The sequence below is a fragment of the Oncorhynchus nerka genome, linkage group LG7 (assembly GCF_034236695.1).
Source record: "Oncorhynchus nerka isolate Pitt River linkage group LG7, Oner_Uvic_2.0, whole genome shotgun sequence".
Classification (NCBI taxonomy): domain Eukaryota; kingdom Metazoa; phylum Chordata; class Actinopteri; order Salmoniformes; family Salmonidae; genus Oncorhynchus; species Oncorhynchus nerka.
Genome location: NC_088402.1, coordinates 42,475,806 through 42,499,663, shown reverse-complemented (window position 1 = coordinate 42,499,663; position 23,858 = coordinate 42,475,806). Strand labels below are relative to the sequence as shown.

Sequence of the window (23,858 nt, the reverse complement as noted above, 5' to 3'; positions counted from 1 at the left end):
GACTTTGTAAAAGTTTCAAAAAAACATACTTCCACTTTGACATTATGGGGTATTGTGTGTTGGCCAGTGACAAACAATCTCAATTGAATACATGTTAAATGCATGCAGAAACACAACGTTCTGAAGGCACTGTATAGGGACACTTTTCCTGCAGGACCTTTGCCATAGAGGAAGGTCAATGGTGACTTTAAAGCAGTTACATAGTTTAATGGCTGTGATAGGAGACAACTGAGGATGGATTGAACAATTCAGGTGTGGAAAGCTCTTGGAGACTTAATCCCACTTTGTGGGATTAGGCACTGTGGTGACTATTGAATATCTCCTTGGTCTGTTTACTTTCAATGAAAGTGAGAGGTACCTTAGACACCTCTAAGATACGGTATCAGCCTAACTTTCAGACCCACACTCAGTGCCACCTCACTCTCTCTTTATCACACCATAACTCTATGCTCTACAAAAAGGAAGCTTGCCAAACACCTCAGTGAGCAAACACAATAATGAGTGCTGTACCTAAACAGTGATTTGCAGGCTGCACTATAATTCAGCCAGGCACGCCACAGACACCAGCTAGACACAAGATGGATGACTTCAACGAGACGAGCCCAGAGACAATGTGTACCATCTTTCCTGTCTGAAGCAGACTAATGGCCTGTAAGAAAGCAGGTGTGTGTGGGAAGAGACAGAGGAAACACAAAAGCACTGGCAGACAAGCTTAATGGATCAGAAACATTGGCAAACAAATCAATCTCCTCTCCTGCATTTGTTCTAGATGCTGGTGTTGCTTCCATGTGAAAATGACAAGCTCGGGTGCCTCGGTGAGTCATGAGTGACTGTCATTCCATTCATCCAATAAACAGGCTGGGAGATATCACTGGCATTTGTCTTTGAAATGATCTTGCATCCAAAAGCAGTTTTATATCTGTTTAGTTTTTTTCTTGGTGTTTGTGTGTCTGTATACGCTAGTGTGTGTGTGTGTGTGTGTGTGTGTGTGTGTGTGTGTGTGTGTGAAGCAGGCTTTCATTATTCTCATAGCAACCTGCTTATGCACTGAAACAGCACACTACTAATGATTAAACCAAGCTCAGAGGCAACCCGTCTTTGTAGATAAACTCCAAAAGCAATTGTTTATTGCAGGCAGAGAAGAAAAACATCCATCTGATTCAAGACTGTAAAAGAAATGAGCCTTTGAAAATCCACCAACCAGTCCCGACCCTATTTGCTTTGTTAATAGAACCAGCGTGGTACTGTGTAGCCAACAAAAGGTGGGAGAGGGAAAGGAAGTTTTTTTCTCAGAGAATGACAGCGTTATTGAGTTCCTACCTTTACTGGCAGCCTTTTAAAAAAAACATGGATCCATGCCAGCAAATACTTACCGTAATCCATTCATATTGTTCTCCTGGAAAGCGCGCTCATTTTACTGCAGTGAGCTGATCCTCAAAGTTATAGCCGACTTGAAAAAAAAAAAGTTTGACTTGACAGAATCATGGTCCACAGGGTCTCCCATGCATACAGTATATCTGGAACTTTACTGGTTCCGGTGGACATTTTGTCCACCTGGGCAATGTTCCCTGTCTTCCACTCAAGTGCCTTGTCTGTACAGGCTAAGAGCAAATACTGCCAGTCATCTTAAAATGTCCACACCAGTAGAAATGCACCTTTTTGTTTTTTTGAGCTTAAAGACAACGGCCAGATCGAACCCATGATGCTGCACAACCATTTAAGTAAATAGATCATTGTTTTAGTCAAAGTGTGATATATTTGTGCTTGAAGTAACAAATCCCGAAGTGACCACTTTGTGCAAATCTGTGTGAATCTGTCTGTCTTTTCCTGATATGACCTACAAATCATTTTTACCACCCACCAGCATGGCATTGTTAAAGAATCAGAAACAACTGCTAAGTATTTCCTTTTCGCGACTGAGATGATCCAAACAGCCTTGTGTCCACTTGTGCGGGTCATGGAGCAAATTAAAATCGTTTTTCACCAGAAAATGAACATAATCCATTGGGTAATTTGTCCATTTTCACGTCTTTTTTTTAATCTAGTTTGTATTTAAAACAATGTACAGTACCAGTCAAAAGTTTGGATACGCCTACTCATTTAAGGGTTTTTCCTTTATTTGTACTATTTTCTACATTGTATAATAATTAAATAACACATATGGAATCATGTAGTAACCAAAAAAGTGTTAAACAAATCAAAATATATTTGACAACTTTGCACACTTTGCTTCATCTAATTCTTTCGAACTATTTCTATGACGGATTCGCAGCCGCAATTTATGGAAGATTCCAAAACTTTGGAGATTACAATAGATGGCGAAGTCAAAAATAGCTAACTATATAAGGTTAGCATGCTATTTGCTATTTTTTGATGTTTATCAACTCCATATGGAAATTCCCCCACCCAATTTGTAAATATGTATAGGTAGCCTTTGTCATTCTTCGGAGGTGGAACCTAAACATGCATTTCCTCTCTAGGACAGGAAATTTCTTTGAAATAGTTCCTCTGTAGGGGTTCTTTAAGGAGTCCATTTGAGATGATATGTCTTATATTTGAGCTGCTGCCCCCTACTGTTGTGGAGGTGAAGCAATCATTGTTTCCATTAGAAAATGTTGGACCTGTTGGAATACTCTAAAATACATCCTTCCTCTAAGTAATCAGTGATCTGACATGTCATAATTGGTGAAAGCAATGCAATGGAAAACTTGATTACACCAATCCAGTTGTGTTGGGTCATTGATCACTAAAAGAAGGGAGGGAGAATGGATGTTTTTAAGAGTACACTTAAAGGTCTAGTGCAGTCAAAAATGTGATATTCCCTTTTATTATATATATTTTTCCACACTATGAAGTTGGAATAGTACTGTGAAATTGTGAAAATGATGATACTTCCTGCCTGGAATTTCAGCCTGTTTTGGTGGGGTGGAGTTTTGGCCTGCCTAGTGACATCACCAGGCGGTAAATTAGTTCATATACCAATAAGAAAGACAGTTCCAAACGTTTCTGCCAATAACAGCTCGTTTCCAGTTTCCCCCTCCACACTCGCAGACAATCCTAGCTAAATTCTTGCTTTAGAAATTGTCATTTTCTAAGAAGCTATTTTTGTTTATTTTTTAAAAACATTTTAATTTAAAACAATCACATTAAGGTACTTCATTGTTACCCAGAAATTATTTGATATTGAGATAAAAATGGCTGCATCAGACCTTTAAGTCCCTCTGACCCTAAGTTACTTCCTTAAAGTCTAGAACTGGACATCACAGGGTTGTCATTGAGAAAAACTTGTGCTACAGCAACCAAATTCACCAAATATCATGTTATGTTCCCAACCCTATAGTCTACATACCCTCCCTACACAATACTTAAATAGTTGACCACAAACCATAAAGAGCTATGCATGATGATAGAAACAAGGTTAATGGAGGACGATTTATATTAACTTCCATGTCTCAAAGTACGAACAACATGCACCATAATCAAAGACCACAACACATAAATGCGTTCTAGGGCCCAAGGGTTCAAAATCAAATCCTTGGGTCCATTCATTTCCCATGCTTATGACTCAAATGGTCAAGAGGAAACAGTTGATTTAGGACATTACTTAAGAATGACTTCAGTTAGCAATGGAGAATGTGAACCCTGAGCATGTGAGTCATGGTTAACAGCACCAAGCGCCAAACAGCAGGCTAGTATGACATGTGACTGTGACTTCTCAGAGCAGCACAGAGCCACATGTGACTTCTCAGAGCAGCGACAGGCTTATTTGAAAGGCAAATTTCAGAGCGTTTTCATAGACGACAATGAATGTCAGAATGTTAGACTGAGAGGACAGATTCATTCTGAATACATAGAGATGAATACACAATGTTGGGTTGCTATTTTTAGGAATAGGATGCACTGTATCCATGGTAAATTAGGTTTTTATATACAACTACTGCCATTTATCATTTTATCAAATCATTCTGATACGCAGTGAACACTGATTGAACTGTAGTGGAATCGTGACCACAGTGGTGGGTTTGGCATTGACAGAAAAATGCATATGATGAAAATAACCTCATACCTAGTGTAAAATATGGTGGTGGATCATTGATGACATGGGGATATTTTGCATCCACTGGTCCTGGGGCCCTTGTTGAGGACAACGGCATTATGAACTTAACCTTGTACCAGGACATTTTAGCAAAAAATCTGTCTGTCTCTGCGAAACTTGGCCACAAGTGTATCTTCCAGCAAGACAATAACCCGAAGTCTGTCCATAATAAAGTGATGCTCTACCTTCTTTACAGCACAGCATCAACAAGGCAGGTCCTACAGGCCCTCGTTTTATCGCATCTGGACTACTGTTCAGTCGTGTGGTCAGGTGCCACAAAACAAGGACGTACACAGAGAGCTAATATTATTATTATAATAATTAATAATATGCATTTCAATCTCTCCTGGCTCAAAGTGGAGGAGAGATTGACTTCATCACTACTTGTATTTATGAGAGGTATTGACATGTTGAATGCACCGAGCTGTCTCTTTGAACTACTGGCACACAGCTCGGACACCCATGCACAACCCACACAACATGCCACCAGAGGTCTCTACACAATGCCCTAGTCCAGAACAGACTAAGGAAGGTGCACTGTACTACATAGTGCCATGACTACATGGAACTCAACTCCACATCAAGTAACTCATGCAAGCAGTAAAATGTGATTTTAAAAAAACAAGATTAAAAAAAATCACCTTATGGAACAGCGACGACGGTGAAGCAACACAAACATAGGCACAAACACATGCATACACTCTCTCTCACACACACACACACACACACACACGATAAGATACACACATGTACACATGGATTTTGTACTGTAGATATGTGGAAGAGTAAGGACCTGAGGGCACAAAGTGTGTTGTGAAATCTGTGAATGTATTGTAATGTTTTTAAAATTGTATATAGTTTAGTAATTCTGTTTACCATAATTCTGATGTATCTACATAGTAAAAAAAAGTGTATTTACTGTGTACATTACATTTACATTTAAGTCATTTAGCAGACGCTCTTATCCAGAGCGACTTACAAATTGGTGCTTTCACCTTATGACATCCAGTGGAACAGCCACTTTACAATAGTGCATCTAGGTCTTTTAAGGGGGGGGGAGAAGGATTACTTTATCCTATCCTAGGTATTCCTTAAAGAGGTGGGGTTTCAGGTGTCTCCGGAAGGTGGTGATTGACTCCGCTGTCCTGGCGTCGTGAGGGAGTTTGTTCCACCATTGGGGGGCCAGAGCAGCGAACAGTTTTGACTGGGCTGAGCGGGAACTGTACTTCCTCAGTGGTAGGGAGGCGAGCAGGCCAGAGGTGGATGAACGCAGTGCCCTTGTTTGGGTGTAGGGCCTGATCAGAGCCTGGAGGTAGTGAGGTGCCGTTCCCCTCACAGCTCCGTAGGCAAGCACCATGGTCTTGTAGCGGATGCGAGCTTCAACTGGAAGCCAGTGGAGAGAGCGGAGGAGCGGGGTGACGTGAGAGAACTTGGGAAGGTTGAACACCAGACGGGCTGCGGCGTTCTGGATGAGTTGTAGGGGTTTAATGGCACAGGCAGGGAGCCCAGCCACAGCGAGTTGCAGTAATCCAGACGGGAGATGACAAGTGCCTGGATTAGGACCTGCGCCGCTTCCTGTGTGAGGCAGGGTCGTACTCTGCGGATGTTGTAGAGCATGAACCTACAGGAACGGGCCACCGCCTTGATGTTATTTGAGAACGACAGGGTGTTGTCCAGGATCACGCCAAGGTTCTTAGCGCTCTGGGACGAGGACACAATGGAGTTGTCAACCGTGATGGCGAGATCATGGAACGGGCAGTCCTTCCCGGGAGGAAGAGCAGCTCCGTCTTGCCGAGGTTCAGCTTGAGGTGATGATCCGTCATCCACACTGATATGTCTGCCAGACATGCAGAGATGCGATTCGCCACCTGGTCGTCAGAAGGGGGAAAGGAGAAGATTAATTGTGTGTCGTCTGCATAGCAATGATAGGAGAGACCATGTGAGGTTATGACAGAGCCAAGTGACTTGGTGTATAGCGAGAATAGGAGAGGGCCTAGAACAGAGCCCTGGGGGACACCAGTGGTGAGAGCACGTGGTGAGGAGACGGATTCTCGCCACGCCACCTGGTAGGAGCGACCTGTCAGGTAGGACGCAATCAAGCGTGGGCCGCGCCGGAGATGCCCAACTCGGAGAGGGTGGAGAGGAGGATCTGATGGTTCACAGTATCGAAGGCAGCCGATAGGTCTAGAAGGATGAGAGCAGAGGGAGAGAGAGTTAGCTTTAGCAGTGCGGAGCGCCTCCGTGATACAGAGAAGAGCAGTCTCAGTTGAATGACTAGTCTTGAAACCTGACTGATTTGGATCAAGAAGGTCATTCTGAGAGAGATAGCGGGAGAGCTGGCCAAGGACGGCACGTTCAAAAGTTTTGGAGAGAAAAGAAAGAAGGGATACTGGTCTGTAGTTGTTGACATCGGAGGGATCGAGTGTAGGTTTTTTCAGAAGGGTGCAACTCTCGCTCTCTTGAAGACGGGAGGGACGTAGCCAGCGGTCAGGGATGAGTTGATGAGCGAGGTGAGGTAAGGGAGAAGGTCACCGGAGATGGTCTGGAGAAGAGAGGAGGGGATAGGGTCAAGCGGGCAGGTTGTTGGGCGGCCGGCCGTCACAAGACGCGAGATGTCATCTGGAGAGAGAGGGGAGAAAGAGGTCAGAGCACAGGGTAGGGCAGTGTGAGCAGAACCAGCGGTGTCGTTTGACTTAGCAAACGAGGATCGGATGTCGTCGACCTTCTTTTCAAAATGGTTGACGAGGTCATCTGCAGAGAGGGAGGAGGGGGGGAGGGGGAGGAGGATTCAAGAGGGAGGAGAAGGTGGCAAAAGAGCTTCCTAGGGTTAGAGGCAGATGCTTGGAATTTAGAGTGGTAGAAAGTGGCTTTAGCAGCAGAGACAGAGGAGGAAAATGTAGAGAGGGAGGGAGTGAAAGGATGCCAGGTCCGCAGGGAGGCGAGTTTTCCTCCATTTCCGCTCGGCTGCCCGGAGCCCTGTTCTGTGAGCTCGCAATGAGTCGTCGAGCCACGGAGCGGGAGGGAGGACCGAGCCGGCCTGGAGGATAGGGGACATAGAGAGTCAAAGGATGCAGAAAGGGAGGAGAGGAGGGTTGAGGAGGCAGAATCAGGAGATAGGTTGGAGAAGGTTTGAGCAGAGGGAAGAGATGATAGGATGGAAGAGGAGAGAGTAGCGGGGGAGAGAGAGCGAAGGTTGGGACGGCGCGATACCATCCAGTAGGGGCAGTGTGGGAAGTGTTGAATGAGAGCGAGAGGGAAAAGGATACAAGGTAGTGGTCGGAGACTTGGAGGGAGTTGCAATGAGGTTAGTGGAGGAACAGCATCTAGTAAAGATGAGGTCGAGCGTATTGCCTGCCTTGTGAGTAGGGGGGAAGGTGAGAGGGTGAGGTCAAAGAGAGGAGAGGAGTGGAAAGAAGGAGGCAGAGAGGAATGAGTCAAAGGTAGACGTGGGGAGGTTAAAGTCGCCCAGAACTGTGAGAGGTGAGCCGTCCTCAGGAAAGGAGCTTATCAAGGCATCAAGCTCATTGATGAACTCTCCGAGGGAACCTGGAGGGCGATAAATGATAAGGATGTTAAGCTTGAAAGGGCTGGTAACTGTGACAGCATGGAATTCAAAGGAGGCGATAGACAGATGGGTAAGGGGAGAAAGAGAGAATGACCACTTGGGAGAGATGAGGATCCCGGTGCCACCACCCCGCTGACCAGAAGCTCTCGGGGTGTGCGAGAGCACGTGGGCAGACGAAGAGAGAGCAGTAGGAGTAGCGGTGTTGTCTGTGGTGATCCATGTTTCCGTCAGAGCCAAGAAGTCGAGGGACTGGAGGGAGGCATAGGCTGAGATGAACTCTGCCTTGTTGGCCGCAGATCGGCAGTTCCAGAGGCTACCGGAGACCTGGAACTCCACGTGGGTCGTGCGCGCTGGGACCACCAGATTAGGGTGGCTGCGGCCATGCGGTGTGGAGCGTTTGTATGGTCTGTGCAGAGAGGAGAGAACAGGGATAGACAGACACATAGTTGACAGGCTAGAGAAGAGGCTACGCTAATGCAGAGGAGATTGGAATGACAAGTGGACTACACGTCTCGAATGTTCAGAAAGTTAAGCTTACGTAGCAAGAATCTAATTGACTAAAATGATTGTAAATTGTGTAATGTGTAATATGTAAATTGTTCAAAGTAGTCATTGTGTATAGTTGTATGGTTTGTTAAACTTTGAAATCGGTTTTTGAAAGGGAAAAATCAGAGTTTCAGCATAATTCCGTGTTGAATTGCCCTCATCTTTACCAAGGCTGCCAATAATTTTGGACCTGACTGTACATACTTGTATTGCATACTACAGTTGATTGTACGCAAAAGCACACACTTTCCAAAGTCATAATAGCAAGGAAAAAAAATCACCCAGAACTAAATTCCTTTATTTTTTATTTTGATTATACTTGGTGAATATCTACCTGCTGCAATGACCCTGGGAGGCAGTCATTACGGAACCAATTGAAAACCAAACGGAGGCTCCATATTAAAACCGGTATGAAACGCTGACAGCTCCTTTTAATTGATGGATGTTTCTGGAGTGGTTGATGATTACCAAACTGCTGGTAATATGGACACATGAATCATCCTCTGAAGCTGCAGAAGCTGCAGAAGCACTCAGCTCACGTCATGGACTGACAGGGGAAGGAGACATCAGAGAACTCACACAGAGAAGATGGGGAGAGTCTGTTAAGGAATGATACTGAACGTACCAATGTTACAATGGCATCTATGTGGGATTTGATTAAGGTTGCTCTGTGTGTGTATGTGTATGTGTGTGCGTGAGTGTGTGTGTGTGTATGTATCATCATGACTAAGGAGGACATCTGCGCGGAACATTGTGCCTCTCCACTTGATTTCACACATTTCATAATAACCTGCATTTGTCATTGCTTTTTTAATCGCTTGGCAGGAATAGTCTCTGAGGATTACGCTCCCCATTGGACAAGAGCGGAGTAGAGAGGGAAAGAGTGAGGATTGTGGAGATTTCGCAAGCATTGTTACATTTCACAGAAGAAAAAAACAGGTAATTATGTAACAAGAGAAGGAAACAAATGGATTAATGCTCCTACCTAAGCAGTACAGAGCTCATGCAGGAAGGGGATGGAAATTAAATGTTAGTCTGAAATGACGTTAGGATCCTGATGTAACCGTGTGCAGGTTACCGTCAGGTATCATTATCAGGGCAGGAGTCATCTGACTATTGACACAGGAAGAAGCACTTTGGGGCACATTAGCAAACTGCTGTTATCACGCACACACATGCGCGCACGCGGAACACCTGCACACGTGCAGAGAAATGGACAGACGGATGACGGACAGACAGACACAGGATGCGCAAATGTGTCCGTCTTGTTCAATTGATATACCACAACATTTCCACATACGTACACACATTTACGTGTAGGCAAAACCCTATTGCACCCGCACACACATCCCATACACCAGACACACACCAGCACACAATGACACACAATGCAGTCAGTCACGTGCATTTTGTCCTACATTTCTGTGTATTTCTCAAGAAGATGCAGCACTCCTAGTCTCAACTGTTTCCAGATGTGGAATGTCAGAGATAATCTGGCCTATGGATCTCAGTGGGAAGCATAGGGTGTCCATTGTGCAGGAGCTGAACCCGTCCCAGCTCCCTTCATAGACTTACACTGTTATACAGTTGCTTTAAGGCGGCCCACCCTTCCTTCCAACTCTACCATGCTCTGTTTACTCATTGTTTCCACAAGTCTGGACCTGAGTGATCCAATATGTGGAAGAATACAAGCGCAGACACACAGAAAGACACTAGTCTTGCATACACACACACACGTGTGTGCGCACACATGCCGCACGCACATGTGCATAGATATGCGCACCCGCGCACATGCTTGCATAGAAACACACACATAGAATCAAATCAAATGTATTTGTATAGCCCTTCTAGCATCAGCTGATATCTCCAAGTGCTGTACAGAAACCCAGCCTAAAACCCCAAACAGCAAGCAATGCAGGTGTAGAAGCATGGTGGCTAGGAAAAACTCCCTGGAAAGGCCAGAACCTAGGAAGAAACCTAGAGAGGAACCAGGCTATGAGGGGTGGCAGGTCCTCGTCTGGCTGTGCTGGGTGGAGATTATAACAGAACATGGCCAAGATGTTCAAATGTTCATAAATGACCAGCATGGTCAGATAATAATAATCACAGTGGTTGTCGAGGGTGCAGCAAGTCAGCACCTCAGGAGTAAATGTCAGTTGGCTTTTCATAGCCGATCAATCATTAAGAGTATCTCTACCACTCCTGCTGTCTCTAGAGAGTTGAAAACAGCAGGTCTGGGACAGGTATTACGTCCGGTGAACAGGTCAGGATTCCATAGCCGCAGGTAGAACAGTTGAAACTGGAGCAGCAGCACGGCCAGGTGGACAGCAAGGAGTCATCAGGCCAGTTAGTCCTGAGACATGGTCCTAGGGCTCAGGTCCTTCGAGAGAGAGAAAGAAAGAGAGAATTAGAGAGAGCATACTTAAATTCACACAGGACACCGGATAAGACAGGAGAAGTACTCCAGATATAACAAACTGACCCTAGCCCCCTGACACATAAACTACTGCAGCATAAATACTGGAGGCTGAGACAGTTTTTCTTTCTCATAAATATCTCTTCACTGACATATTCAAGCAAAAACCAGCATACACTGAGTTAGTCTTTGTTCATTTCTAGCCACCAAGCTCTGGCATTGTACACCTTGATTACTGTTTATTTATTTGGCTTTAATTCCTCAATTAGATTTTGGTCAATTACTTTTGAAGTGGAGGACATGTTATTTCACTGGATGACTAGCAGATCAAATGAAAACATTTACATTTCAATATAATTAAAATAAAACATTTAAATATATAGAAAGCAGGCTGTTCAGGGGGAAAAAATGCATGGAGTTGTATTTTGCCCGTTAAATATACACCCTCAACAATACATCCCCTAAAATATACCTCTGTGAGCAAAGTGAGAGGCATTTACGCCCGCCACGAAGCTTCTCCAAACGTTCATAACGCTGAGCAATGATTTATGAAAGCAGAATCTGTTCTTAACTTTGGCTTTCTTTGACGTTTGGGAAACTATTCAGTGTACAGTTGCATTATGGTCTGTCTACGAGACTGTCCAGACAAGTCCTGGATGGCCAACACAAACAACCAATCCCCTTTTTTGGGCAGCAGGCACCAACCCCTCCACTGTTCATCTGCCCGTAGTGCAGACTGTAATTTTTCTCCATACCAATTAACATAGTTTATTGACAAATGCACATAAGCACTAAGCTGAAAAGAGAAAGGCAAAGAACAAGAAAAAACAACTACGCAGTGCAGACTTAAACTCATTGAATGGAGCCATTTTATCTGGCTGCAAAAGCAAAAGGATTGGTTTTGTCTGAGAGATTAGCAATGCTCGAATTTGTCTGGCCCCAAGGTGGCCATTCAAATGTTTGGCGCTCACTTGCCTATAGGTGAAGCTTCTTCTTTTTTTTAACTGAGATCCAGATCTAAGGGAAGGGGAATACCAGCCATCCAGAAATTAAATGGCCTGGAATGGGCTGAAGAGCAGCTGAATAGAACAACAGACATGTTGAGCTGAAAATATGTCTCCCTCCTAGACAACCTTCGCCTTTCATGTGTTCTCGAGCGTTCTCGAGCAGCACGATTTATGTTATTGAAGGTGGGGATTTTGGCGCCGGCATTGCTGAACTTGCTAGTGCAGGTCTTAGGTGCACATGTCAACAAGACATCTGATCACAGATTATATATGCGTAACAAGCTCAGGTTTCTGAAAACAGCCTCTTCCAAGTGTGAGAAATAAAACGTCTGAGATGTGAGCGGGAGAAAAATAGGGTTTGGTTGTCGGATTCCAATCCTCCTGTCTCATTGTTAGCAGAACACGGGAGCCGGCTGTGTATTTTGGTAGAAAACCAGACATTTGCCAGGCTCTAGGCTTCACACATTGTCCAGAACTGTGGCAGAGATGCTGAGGTGGGACTTACAGTAAGGGATTTACACGCTGTAAGTGGCTTTTGGTTTTGACATTTGTGCTGTACACTTTTAGATTTTTATTTGATTTGTTTTTGTCCCTGCAGATACCTTTTTGGTTTCAGGTAGATTCCTTTGGTGGTGAAAACTGTTATATTTAGAACCTTTAGTGGTGAAAGGGTTCCACGTAGAACCTTGTATTAGTGAAAGGGTTCCACTTGGAACCCAAAAGAGGGCTCTCCTATTGGCACAATTGAAGAACCCTTCATGGTTCTAAGTAGCACCTTCTTTTCTAAGAGAGTAGTTTTACCAACCTCTCTCAGACACTGGTGATATGGAACAACAGCAACCAAGGGTGAAGTGAGGGATAAACATTGGTCTTGACTGTGGCCTCTGTCTCCTTTCCTACCTTTCTATCTCATTTCCTCTTTTCACATGGCTCCTGTCCTTGTCTCTATCTTCTCGCTCTAATCTTTACCATTATTTTTTATCTTCTCTTTCCCCTCTGCAATCCTTCACTCTCTCCTCCCTCCTTTCCCACCTTTCTTCCTGCTCATCTTCTCTCTATTGCATTCCTCCTTCCTTACTTTATTTCTCCTCCCTTGCTCCCTCTCCCCTCTCATCTCCTCCGTCTTATCTTCCTTATCTGCCCTTTACTCTCTTCCCTCTTCATCTCTCTTCACTTCTCTGCCCTTCTCCTCTCCTCTCGTTTCCCATTCCCTCTCTCTCCTCTCACCGAGATGTGAGGAGCATTGCCCTCAACGTTGGCTCCAGAACAAAAGCTGGCCTTGTGAGGCTCTGTTTGATCACCGACGCGTCTTCTCACATAGCAGCGGTTCACAGCAGGCAAAAGATAACGCCACCGTTACTGAAGTCTTAAACTCAATTGGAATCCCTCAAAGGAATTTTTTTAAATATTTTTTTTAAATAATAAAATACAGTTTCTCAGCACGAGGCTAAGACATTAAGTTAGTTACTTATACAAAGGGCATGCAGAAATCAGAGTTAAAGACAGGCTGGCCTTAGGGGGGGAAAATATGTTTAAGAGTAAATTAATGGGGGACTTCCATGGTAATGGAAAAGTAATACTCCTAATCCAAAAATCGTCTTCTGGCCCCTGTGTCAGTTTAGCAGTGGAATGATTGGACTGATTTGTGCCAATAAGTCTTATGTCAGACATCCTCTCTGCTGGGTATCCAGTGTCCTCCTCTTCTCCTTTTCCCTCCATATTTTAATGTGGTGGGTTTGAGTTCTCCCGGTTCTCCCAGGGACTTTATCATCCTCGTATTGTGGTTGATAAATGGCGTCTGGTGATGTTTATCATGTGGCTCTCTTCATTGCCCTGATGAATGAGGACTCGTCAGTAACCTGATCTCTATCTGGCCCCTACATACCTGCATAATAACCTGCATAAGGGGGAATGTAGACGGGTGGCTAGCGGAGTAAACTCCTGCTGCCCCGAGGTCATAACCTCACTGTGACCTCCACTGAAGCTCTAAACTTGCGGGAGATTGTTGTGGTGCCTTAGAAAAGATACTGGAGCAATGATTCAGTCTACCAATTCCAATTATATTGGCTCCAGCTTAGGTGAACTCTGACCCAGTGTCATCAAGCTTGGTATGTCCGAATCCAACTGTCCCTGGGCATTTATCACCAGTCACCTCATCAGGTTCAGTTCCATTTAGAAAAACGCAGTTAGGGTTTGTCATATCCTCATATCCTCCTGGTGTAATACAGTGCATTCGGAAAGTATTCAGACCCCTTGACTTTTTTCCACAATTTGTAACGTTACAGCCTTATTCTAAAATGGATTAAACGAATACAAAATTCTTATCAATCTACACACCATACCCCATAGTGACGAAGCAAAAATAGTTTTTTTGAAATGTTGCAAATGTACTGTATTAAAACAAATAAACAGAAATACTTTATTTACATAAGTATTCAGACCCTTTGCTAAGAGACTCGAAATTGAGCTCAGGTGTATCCTGTTTCCATTGATCATCAGTGAGATGTTTCTACAACTTGATTTGAGTCCACCTGTGGTAAATTCAATCGATTGGACAGGATTTGGAAAGGCACACACCTGTCTATATAAGATCCCACAGTTGACACTGCATGTCAGAGCAAAAACCAAGCCATGAGGTTGGGGGAATTGTCTGTAGAGCTCCCAGACAGGATTGTGTCGAGGAACAGATCTGGGGAAGAGTACCAAAAAATATCTGCAGCATTGAAGGTCCACAAGAACACAGTGGCCTCCATCATTCTTAAATGGAAGAAGTTTGGAACCACCAAGACTCTTCCTAGAGCTGGCCGCGCGGCCAAACTGAGCAATTGGGGGAGAAGGACCTTGGTCAGGGAGGTGACCAAGAACCTGATGGTCACTCTGACAGAACTCCAAAGTTCCTATGTCGAGATAGAAGAACCTTCCAGAAGGACAACCATCTCTGCAGCACTCCACCGATCACGCCTTTATGGTAGAGTGGCCAGACGGAAGCCACGCCTCAGCTAAAATGCACATGACAGCCACTTGGAGTTTGCCAAAAGGCACCTAAAGAACTCTCAGACGATGAGAAACAAGATTATCTGGTTTGAGGAAACCAATATTGAACTCTTTGGCTTGAATTCCAAGAGTCAGGTTTGGAGGAAACCTGGCACCATCCCTACGTTGAAGCATGGTGGTGGCAGCATCATGCTGTTGGAATGTTTTTTCAGAGGCAGGGACTGTGAGACTAGTCAGGATTGAGGGAAAGATGAATAGAGCAAAGTACAGAGAGGTCCTTGATGAAAACCTACTCCAGAGCTCTCAGGACCACAGACTTGGGGCAAATGTTCACTTTCCAACAGGACAACGACCCGAAGCACACAGCCAAGACAACGCAGGAGTGGCTTCGGGACAAGTCTCTGAATGTCCTTGAGTGGCCCAGAGTGCGGACTTGAACTCAATCGAACATCTCTGGAGAGACCTGAAAATAGCTGTGCAGTGACGCTAGCTTCCCATCCAACCTGACAGAACTTATAGAGGATCTGCAAAGAAGAATGTGAGAAACTCCCCAAATACAGGTGTGCCACGCTTGTAGCGACATACCCAAGAAGACTCAAGGCTGTAGTCGCTGCCAGGGGTGCTTCAACAAAGTACAGATTAAAGGGTCTGAATACTTGTAAATGTGATATTTATTTAACGTATTTTTTTTTTATACATATGCTAAATTTTCTATAAACCTGTTTTTGCTTTGTCATTCTGGGTATTGTGTGTACTGTAGATTGATGAGGGGGAAAAAGCAATTGAATCGATTTTAGAAAAAGATTTAACAAAATGTGGAAAAGGTCAAGGGTTCTGAGTACTTTTCAAATGCACTGTGAACCAAGCCCCTGTCTCCATCTCATCTTGTTAAGTTTAGGCTTCATAAGCTGGGCTGATTGTGAGACCCCACTGCGCCAATCACAGGTTCAAGGTGCAGCACAGGAAATCAAGTCCAACCTTTGTCATCTCTGCTATTATATGAGGCCTAACTCCCTACCACCACTAAGCATTTTGTCCACATCTTTGCCGAACCAAATGATGATTGATGGTAGTTCTCGTACGATAATTGGTGAGCCTTTTCAATTGGATGAAAATAGAGCTTTTAGGCACACCTAACTAAGTACACGAACTGGACCTTAAAGACCATCAGTAGAAAAATAATAATATCTACTCATTCTATGCTGCTGCTAAATGCTAGCTGAGGGCCGACATTATTTTATATCAAGTTGTTTTCCTTCCTGTTTTTTATACGCCCACCAGCCTTTTGTTCCCACTCTCACAATGCAATAAGCCACCCACTGTTGAGTATGGCCTTGAGTGGGAAACCATAGAGCTCGTCCCAGTCCAGTGATAATATAATGTCCTTACAGTGGGTCAGAATGTCAACATCACTAGGAACAGCTCACTGTTTACTGTGGCTTACTGGAGATAAAGCCAACAATTTTGTGGCAGGAACTGACATCACTGGGAGCTGTTCAAACGTATATTTATATTCAGCTCGGCGCTGCGGTTTCTGTAAAATGTCATGGTATCATCAGAAAATGACTGACTTTCCCTGGAGCATAGATTATTGGTGAATCTAGGAAACATTTTCATTTACTCTGACTCTCTTTTTCATGGTTTTCTCCACCAGTCACTTCCTGTTTGTGCTGCCTGCGTTTCTCCAGAACTTGCTGCTGAAGAAAAATGGAAATGAACACGCTGGCTAAATGCATCATCGACCTTGAGTAAGGTACGGACACTATGGAATGCCCTCAGAGTAAAGGAAGTATATAGCACCTCATGGATCTGAATGTCTCTGACCTGTATGGTGATGTGAATGGCTCTTTCCGTCCTCAGTAGAAGAAGTTCAGAGGAACACATTATTCCGCCTCACCATTTGTTACACTACCTCATTGTATGATAAAGACAGGGAGTTAGCATGTGTCACATTGATGGACCTCATAGAGAATTCAACTGGCATCCGGTACCCAGCAGTCATCTGTAAACTCCCTCTGAACTTAGAAAAAGTCTTGTCTCACATCAAAATAAAGACCCTAGGGTACAACAGATCTTTACTAGGTACAATGGACTGTGCTGTAAGTTTAGCACGCAATGAGAAACAGTAGGGCATTCTGCTCGCAATATCTGGGAGACACAGCCTGTCATGGGGGCAGTCAAAAGAGACTGGAGTTGCATGCTATGAGGTAAGGTAGTTGTGCAGAGAGAAGGCTATCATACTGTAGCTATCTATGAGATGCAGGAAGTGGAATGTGGAATTAATACGCTAACAAAGACATATAGTATCGTGCAGCTAGCATATTGTTTTGTGAAGGTTTGGTGGGTTAGAATGACAGCTCTCTAAAGATCAAAACTGCACTTAATTTACAAATAAAATATCATATTGACTGTGCAATCAAACAATCATTGTAGCATACAGTTAGCCATGGAGATTTATTTGAGCATTAGTTTTTTACAATCGCTAGGACCCATTTCTCAATACTTAGGTCACATTTTCAAAACTCTTCACACCGTGAACACAACAGCAGTCTATGTGGGCTAAACTGTGGATCATTTTTCTTTGGTTTGGCACAAAATGCATTCAATGACTACGTCTTTCAAATGTCATGAATTCTTTTCTCACTCAGACACGACCACCACTAAAAACGTATGTACCTTAAGGCCAATTTGCACATGTTTACATACTCTTTTCAAAACTGTTAAACGTATGTTCAAAACCTATCATAACACAACATTGAATGAGACCGCAATTTGCTACATTTCTACAGTAATACCGCTTTGAAATATATTCTACATCTAAAAAATGAAATACTATCAGAACAATTAGACCAACCACAGCTGATTCCCATTGTAGCTGAACACCTACCCAGGTCTTAGTCTTTCAATTACATTACCATCTATACAAAAGGGGACATCTTAGGAATAATGCTGTACTGTAATGTAAACATGGACCCAGCCAGAGAGAGAGAAGTGGCTGACAGAGGAAGAAGAGTGGCTGGGAGAGGGAGAGGAGTACGTATGCGTGGTGGAAGAAGACCGAGAGGAAGATCAAGAGCTGTAGTCTCAGATGAGTTTAGGGGCCACTATAATTGATAATGTAATAAATGATGGTCCATCAATGAGAGAGGCTGGTCTGAGAGTGCAGCCAAATCTGCTACTCTCAACAGTTGCATCTATTGAGAAACTTCTGGCAAAACAACAGGTAAGATGTGCATTCTGCATCTGACTGAACATCACATTACAGAAGTCTATTGAGCAAAGCCTCCAAACCTACTTGTGTGTAATTGTTTTTGTGTTTCTGATTAGGACCGAACGGTTACATCCTACAGGTGGGAGAGGTAGGATTTTCACTGCTGTGCAGGAAACTGCAATCGTTGATATGGTCATCAGAAACAATGGCATAAAACTGACAGAGATTTCGGGACAGAGTGTTGGCAGACAACATTACATTTGGAAATATTCACAATGTAAGCATAACAACTAATTCTAGAGTCCTGAAACAACATCAAGTCAGGATGAAGCAGTTGTACACTGTCACCTTCGAGAGGAACTCTGAACGAGTCAAGCAACTCAGGGACCAATATGTCCAGGTAAGATGAATATAAAATAGAGAACTGGTTTTGAACTAAACCAAACAGGGCAGAGGCACACAATGGCATGTTTTTAGGTACAAACTACCGTAATAGCCTAACTCTTATGATGCCATGTGGATTTATTTTAGATAGTCATGGAGATTGAAGCCAGGCAAACACCCCTCATATTCATCTTTGTGGATGAGGCTGGTTTCAACTTGGCCAAAACACGGCGGCGAGGAAGGAATGTGATTGGGAAAAGAGACACTGTGGATGTCCCGGGCCAGAGGGGTGCCAACATCACAATGTCTGTAGCAATATCCTCTGATGGATGGCTGTTACACAAATCGCTAATTGGGTCATACAACACCGAGCGTCTCATTTCATTCCTGCATGACCTCTATGGAAGGGTTGTGCCAGGTGAGGAAAGGGGTACAGTGAGGTGAAATTGGCCAACGTTTGTAATTGTATGGGACAATGTGGCATTTCACCACTCCCATGCAGTCACAGAGTGGTTTGCAGCACATCCCAGGATGGTGTCACTTTTCCTCCCACCTTACTCTCCATTCCTCAACCCCATAGAGGAATTATTTTCCTCATGGAGTTGGAAGGTTTATGACCACCATCCACATGATCAAATGTCCCTCCTGGACGCAATGAATGCTGGATGCCTGGACATACGTATCTGCAGAAGATTGCCAGGGATGGACCAGGCATGCCAAAAGATTCTTTCCTATGTGTATTTTCCAAGATGACATAAGATGTGATGTGGATGAGAACCTGTGGCCAAATGCAGAAGACAGGGTTGACTGGCATTGCTACTGTATCTGTATCGGTAGATGGTGTATATACACATTATTGTATTTTGGAATCACTCAATGCCAAAAAATGACACAAAACATATTGAAGCATATTGCATCAGGTCTGATTCATTCCTCTAACATAAACTGAAGTGAATTCTAAACAGTAGAGAGGTGTCATTCTTGTCTTGTAAAGACATTTGACAAAAGAAAACATTGTGTAATGCTACCTGTTGTTTAGTGTTTTTTAGGTCATTGTTTTATGAGTGACAAAGTGTGCTTGTTGGGTGACAACCTTTGCTAATGTTATGGAAGAATGAGTTGATTTGAGACATGTGTGAAGTGTTTTGGTAGTTTTAGTGCATTTTGGATGTGAAATGAACTGCTGTGCCAAGCTGAAAGTTGGTTAGGAGAACTGTGTGAAGAGGTTTGAAAAAGTGACCTAAGTATTGAGAAGTGGGTCCTAGCGATTGTAAAAAATAACAACTGGAAGTGACACGAGTACTCAATGTATGTTTTGATCTTGGGTTTTATTATGCTTCGATCTTCCCAGATGTTTTTTGTTTCTGGTGTGCAGGTGGCTATATACTGAGTGTTCAAAACATTAAGGGCACCTGCTCTTTCAATGACATAGAATGACCAGGTAAATATAGCTGAAAGCTATGATCCCTTGTTGATGTCACTTGTTCAATAATTATTTATAAGCCTTGAGACAAGGATTATGTATATTCTTTATTCTAAACTGGGTGTTTCAAACGCTGAATGCTGATTGGCTGATAGCTGTGGTATATCAGACCATATACTATGGGTAAGACAAAATATGTATTTTTACTGCTCTTACGTTGGTAACCAGTTTATAATAGCAATAAGGCACCTCATGGTGTTTGTGTCCAGGCACAGAACAGCCCTTAGCTGTGGTATATTGACGATATACCACACACACACGGTTGAATAAGTGGCACAGAAAGCTGTTTATATGTTGAATGAGTTTGGTGTTTGAGTGGTGGAAGGGGTCGACTGTAGGGGTTTGAGGGGGAGGTTCAGGGTAACAGCCAGGGATATAATTTCACTCCCTCAGCTTCAGCAGTGAAATACTTGGCTTGTGTAAATCACCCGGGGGGGGGGGGGGACAGAAGTCATGAAGGTGACACCTATGAGGCACTAAGGGTTCATAATGGACAGATGTGGCTGGACACACTGTCTCTGGGTACATCTCATAATACATTGCTCTCATGTACCCTTTGGTAATCCCCTCTGATTCGAAAGCACTGCAGAACCTCAACTACTAATCCGTCAGACCGGGGCGGCAGGTAGCCTATTGGTTAAAGAGTTGGGCCAGTAACCGAAAGGTTGCTGGATTGAATCCCCGAGCTGACAAGGTCCAAATCTGTTATTCTGCCCCTGAACATGGCAGATGTTCCCCTGTTCCCCGGTAGGCTGACATTGTAAATAAGTTCTTAACTGACTTGCCTAGTTAAATAAAAAATAAACACAAAAAATACCCAATATCAGATTTCTGTGTTGTGACAGGGGCTTAATGTGTCTTATTTTGATTAAAGTACATTTATATTAACAGAGAGAGATACTGATTTTATTCATTTCAAAAGCACAGCTTAGTACTCTGTGGCTGTGAAAGCAGCAGGATATTCTTTAACGCTATAGGGAAGGCGGGCAGGTTCCTGTGTTCATTAAGTTATAGCTCTACACAACATAAATCATCTTAATATGAGCAGATTTTAAGTGGGTGTGTTGGTACTGAACAAGCTCTTATTGGGGCCCACTGTCTGGGACCCAGCTTAGACCCAAGTCACTAACATTAACAATGGAGACGGATACAAACCTGAGAATGTCCAACCATTTGCACATTCCACAGTCTGCTGTCTCAGGTTTTTAGGGCTCTAAAACTCTGCTGACCCTGCTTTAACAAGAGGGTGGCCATGGCGAAGGGATGACTGCCAACAATAGAGCTGTCATAAACCCCAGACTCCAGACACAACACGTCTGCCTAAAGCACTGCAGGAGAGTAATGTGCGTGTGTGTGTGTGTATGTGTGTGTGTGTGTGCGCGTACATGTGTGCGTGTTTAACTATTCTTGTGGGGCCCAGAAGTCCCCACAACAATAGTAAACAAACAGAAAACTGTACCAACTGGGGACATTTTGTTAGTCCCCATGAGGTCAAATGCTATTTCTAGGGGGTTTAGGGTTAGGAGCTAGAATTAGTTTTAGGGTTAGGAGATAGGATTAGGTCTAGGGTTAAGGTTAGGTTTTTGGGTTAGGGTTAGGGTAAGAGTACGGGTTAGGGATTAGGGAACATTTTAAATGGGACTGAATTGTTTGTCCCCACAAGGTTAGATGTACAAGATTGTGTGTGTGTTTGCATTCACTCAAGCCAGGTGTATGTGTTCATTCGTAATACTTGTTGATGGTGAATTGCATAGGTGTGTGGTTGTGTGTGAACATGTGCCTATGTGTGTGTGTGTGTGTGTCTGTGAGTATGCACTTGTTTGTGTGTGTGTGTGTGTGTGTGTGTGTGTGTGTGTGTGTGTGTGTGTGTGTGTGTGTGTATTCAGTCGCTCCAGAGTTATGAACCTTGCTCGCAGGACGACTAATGGACCAAGGCATGCAATGCGTTCCTGTTTTCTCTATCAACAAACGGAAAAGGACATTTTCCAGGGCTTCAAATTTTATTGGATTTGCTTGAGAAAATGAAAATGTGCAAATGAGAATTTGTCAAAACCACTCCACCAGAGCAACTATAAAAGTGACAAAAGGACTTGAATGACGACCAAACCGTCTCATCACGAGCGCCATCGTGCGCGTGTTGATTTTGTCCACCAGACACATTCATGACACGCAGGTTAAAATACCAAATCCAACTGTGAACTGTATTAATTGGGGACAGATTGAAGCACATATTCATGGTCATTTAGCTAGCTTGCAATTGCTAGTTCATTTGTCCTGGGAGATTAACGTGGGTTGTTATTTTACTTGAAATTGCATGTGGTAATGTTTTTTGCTGGATCTTTGTAGAATATTGACCCATTTTGAGTGACAAAAAATCCTGTGTTCGCTACTCCAACAATGAATCAATCGTCGTCATCTTCTTCTTCTTCTGTGGATTTTATATGGCGGTTGGCAAGCAACTTTACGGTGCATTACCGCACCAACTGGACTGTAGTGTGGATCTCGTTCAGCTTTAAATCACCTACTTGGGGGTATATGCTCGTAAAATCCAATGAGGTAGATGGGAGAGGCGGGACTTGCAGTGCATCAAGCGTCTAAAATAAAACCAAGTATTTCTAACCAATTACTTTAGCGCCTGGCTATGCAGATGCATGTTGACGCATGCAAGCAGTTTGGATGAAATGATTGAATAACATGTACGTGTACACGCTGGCGGTCTGGTCAGCATTGTCAAACTAGGGTCAAGATGGTTGATAGTCCATAATTCTACGCACTTAAAATGAACTATATCATTTAAATAATGTGTCAGTCACTGTTGCTTTAAACACCAATGATATTCCAGCAAAATCAGGAGGCAGGCAGCTAGTCACATCTGACTACATTTACTCTTTTGAAATGTATGTAGCCCTGTAAGCATTGATATATGAGTCTTTCCACACACTTAATTTGAGCCTTTTTGCTACAGCAGGATAATAATCCTGCAGCAACAGGAAATGTGAATTATTATGTGGCTTATAATTAATGGACATTTTTGTAAGGGTTGACACATTTTTTTCATAAGGGAAAATCAAGTCTTAAATTTCAAAGTAGAAATTACAAACTTCAGAAGCCTTTTTAAACCTCAAATACACTACAAGTAAAACAATTTGTGCATTTCAGGGAAGTTCTTCTGCAACAGGGTGATCAAATTAAGATCCTACATCTGTAGTAAGATCACATGTGAACTCAGTCTCTCAGGCAGATGGCTGTCAGTAATGTTGCATACCTGCCCTGAGTAAAATCCATTCTAGATTGTTTGACAGGAGTTTACTGTTCCTTAAAATTGACTATCTATCTGACTAGCCATCATTCTCAATCTATAGCTAGCAGGTCTTCAAGTATACATTCCACTCTACGAAATTAGATTTGGAATAGATTTGTAAGACTTCACACTTCTGAGAAAAAAAGTTATTTACATGATGGATTCTGAGAAACTTTTAGAAGCGGGCGATATAAACACATACTTTAATACAAACGAATATGAATCAGACTAAATACCATGCAGTGTGTTGCATTTCTCATGGCATTTGCAAAGCCAATGTTTCTCAGATGTGTGAGATTAGTTGAATGTTAAATTTGATATATTCCTCAGAGAGAATAGGCCTAGCTGGAGCTAAATCAACAAGGGTGACATTTCAAGATAAAGGAACAATGTTTCAAAGTTGATCACACTGTCATTGTGGAATTCTGTTGTTGAATATTTTGGGCAATTCCAAATTTGGGAAAGAAAAATAATGTGAGCAATGGCAGGAAAGATGCCATTAGCCTTGTCTGTGGTGAGAGGCAAACCACAACCATATGAGGTACTATGGGCCCAGGCTCAAGACAAACCCGTAGGGACCAATGCACAACGCACTGCGAATGGAAGGTTTCAACATTTATCTCATCTTAAATCACCATGTACTGCAACACAAGAGAGAAACCTGACTCTCGCAGGGCTGCAATGGAATCCATGTTAGCGAGGCAAAAATAAAATATCAAGGGAGGGTCACAGAAACTACACTCATGGAAAAATAGCACACATCACATGGATCCGAATGCATGAGACAGGGCCAATGAGGTGCATCTGACGAAGAACATTCCTAAATGATGTGTGTTCTTATTGTCTCACGCTCCG

The 23,858-nt window shown here is 43.3% G+C and overlaps 1 long non-coding RNA gene across 2 annotated transcripts in view; it reads left to right on the top strand.

Annotated features, from left to right (window-relative positions):
* The window catches only part of LOC115131710 (uncharacterized), an 84,630-nt gene extending 65,417 nt beyond the window's left edge, over positions 1-19,213 (top strand). The window contains exons 3-4 of one of the 2 annotated variants that reach the window (XR_003863994.2): positions 16,279-18,235; positions 18,367-19,213. This is a non-coding gene — a long non-coding RNA (uncharacterized LOC115131710). Of the gene's footprint in view, positions 1-16,278 lie in introns of both variants that reach the window. The other variant, XR_003863993.2, reaches the window with a different exon arrangement.
* Positions 19,214-23,858: the final 4,645 nt, after the last annotated feature.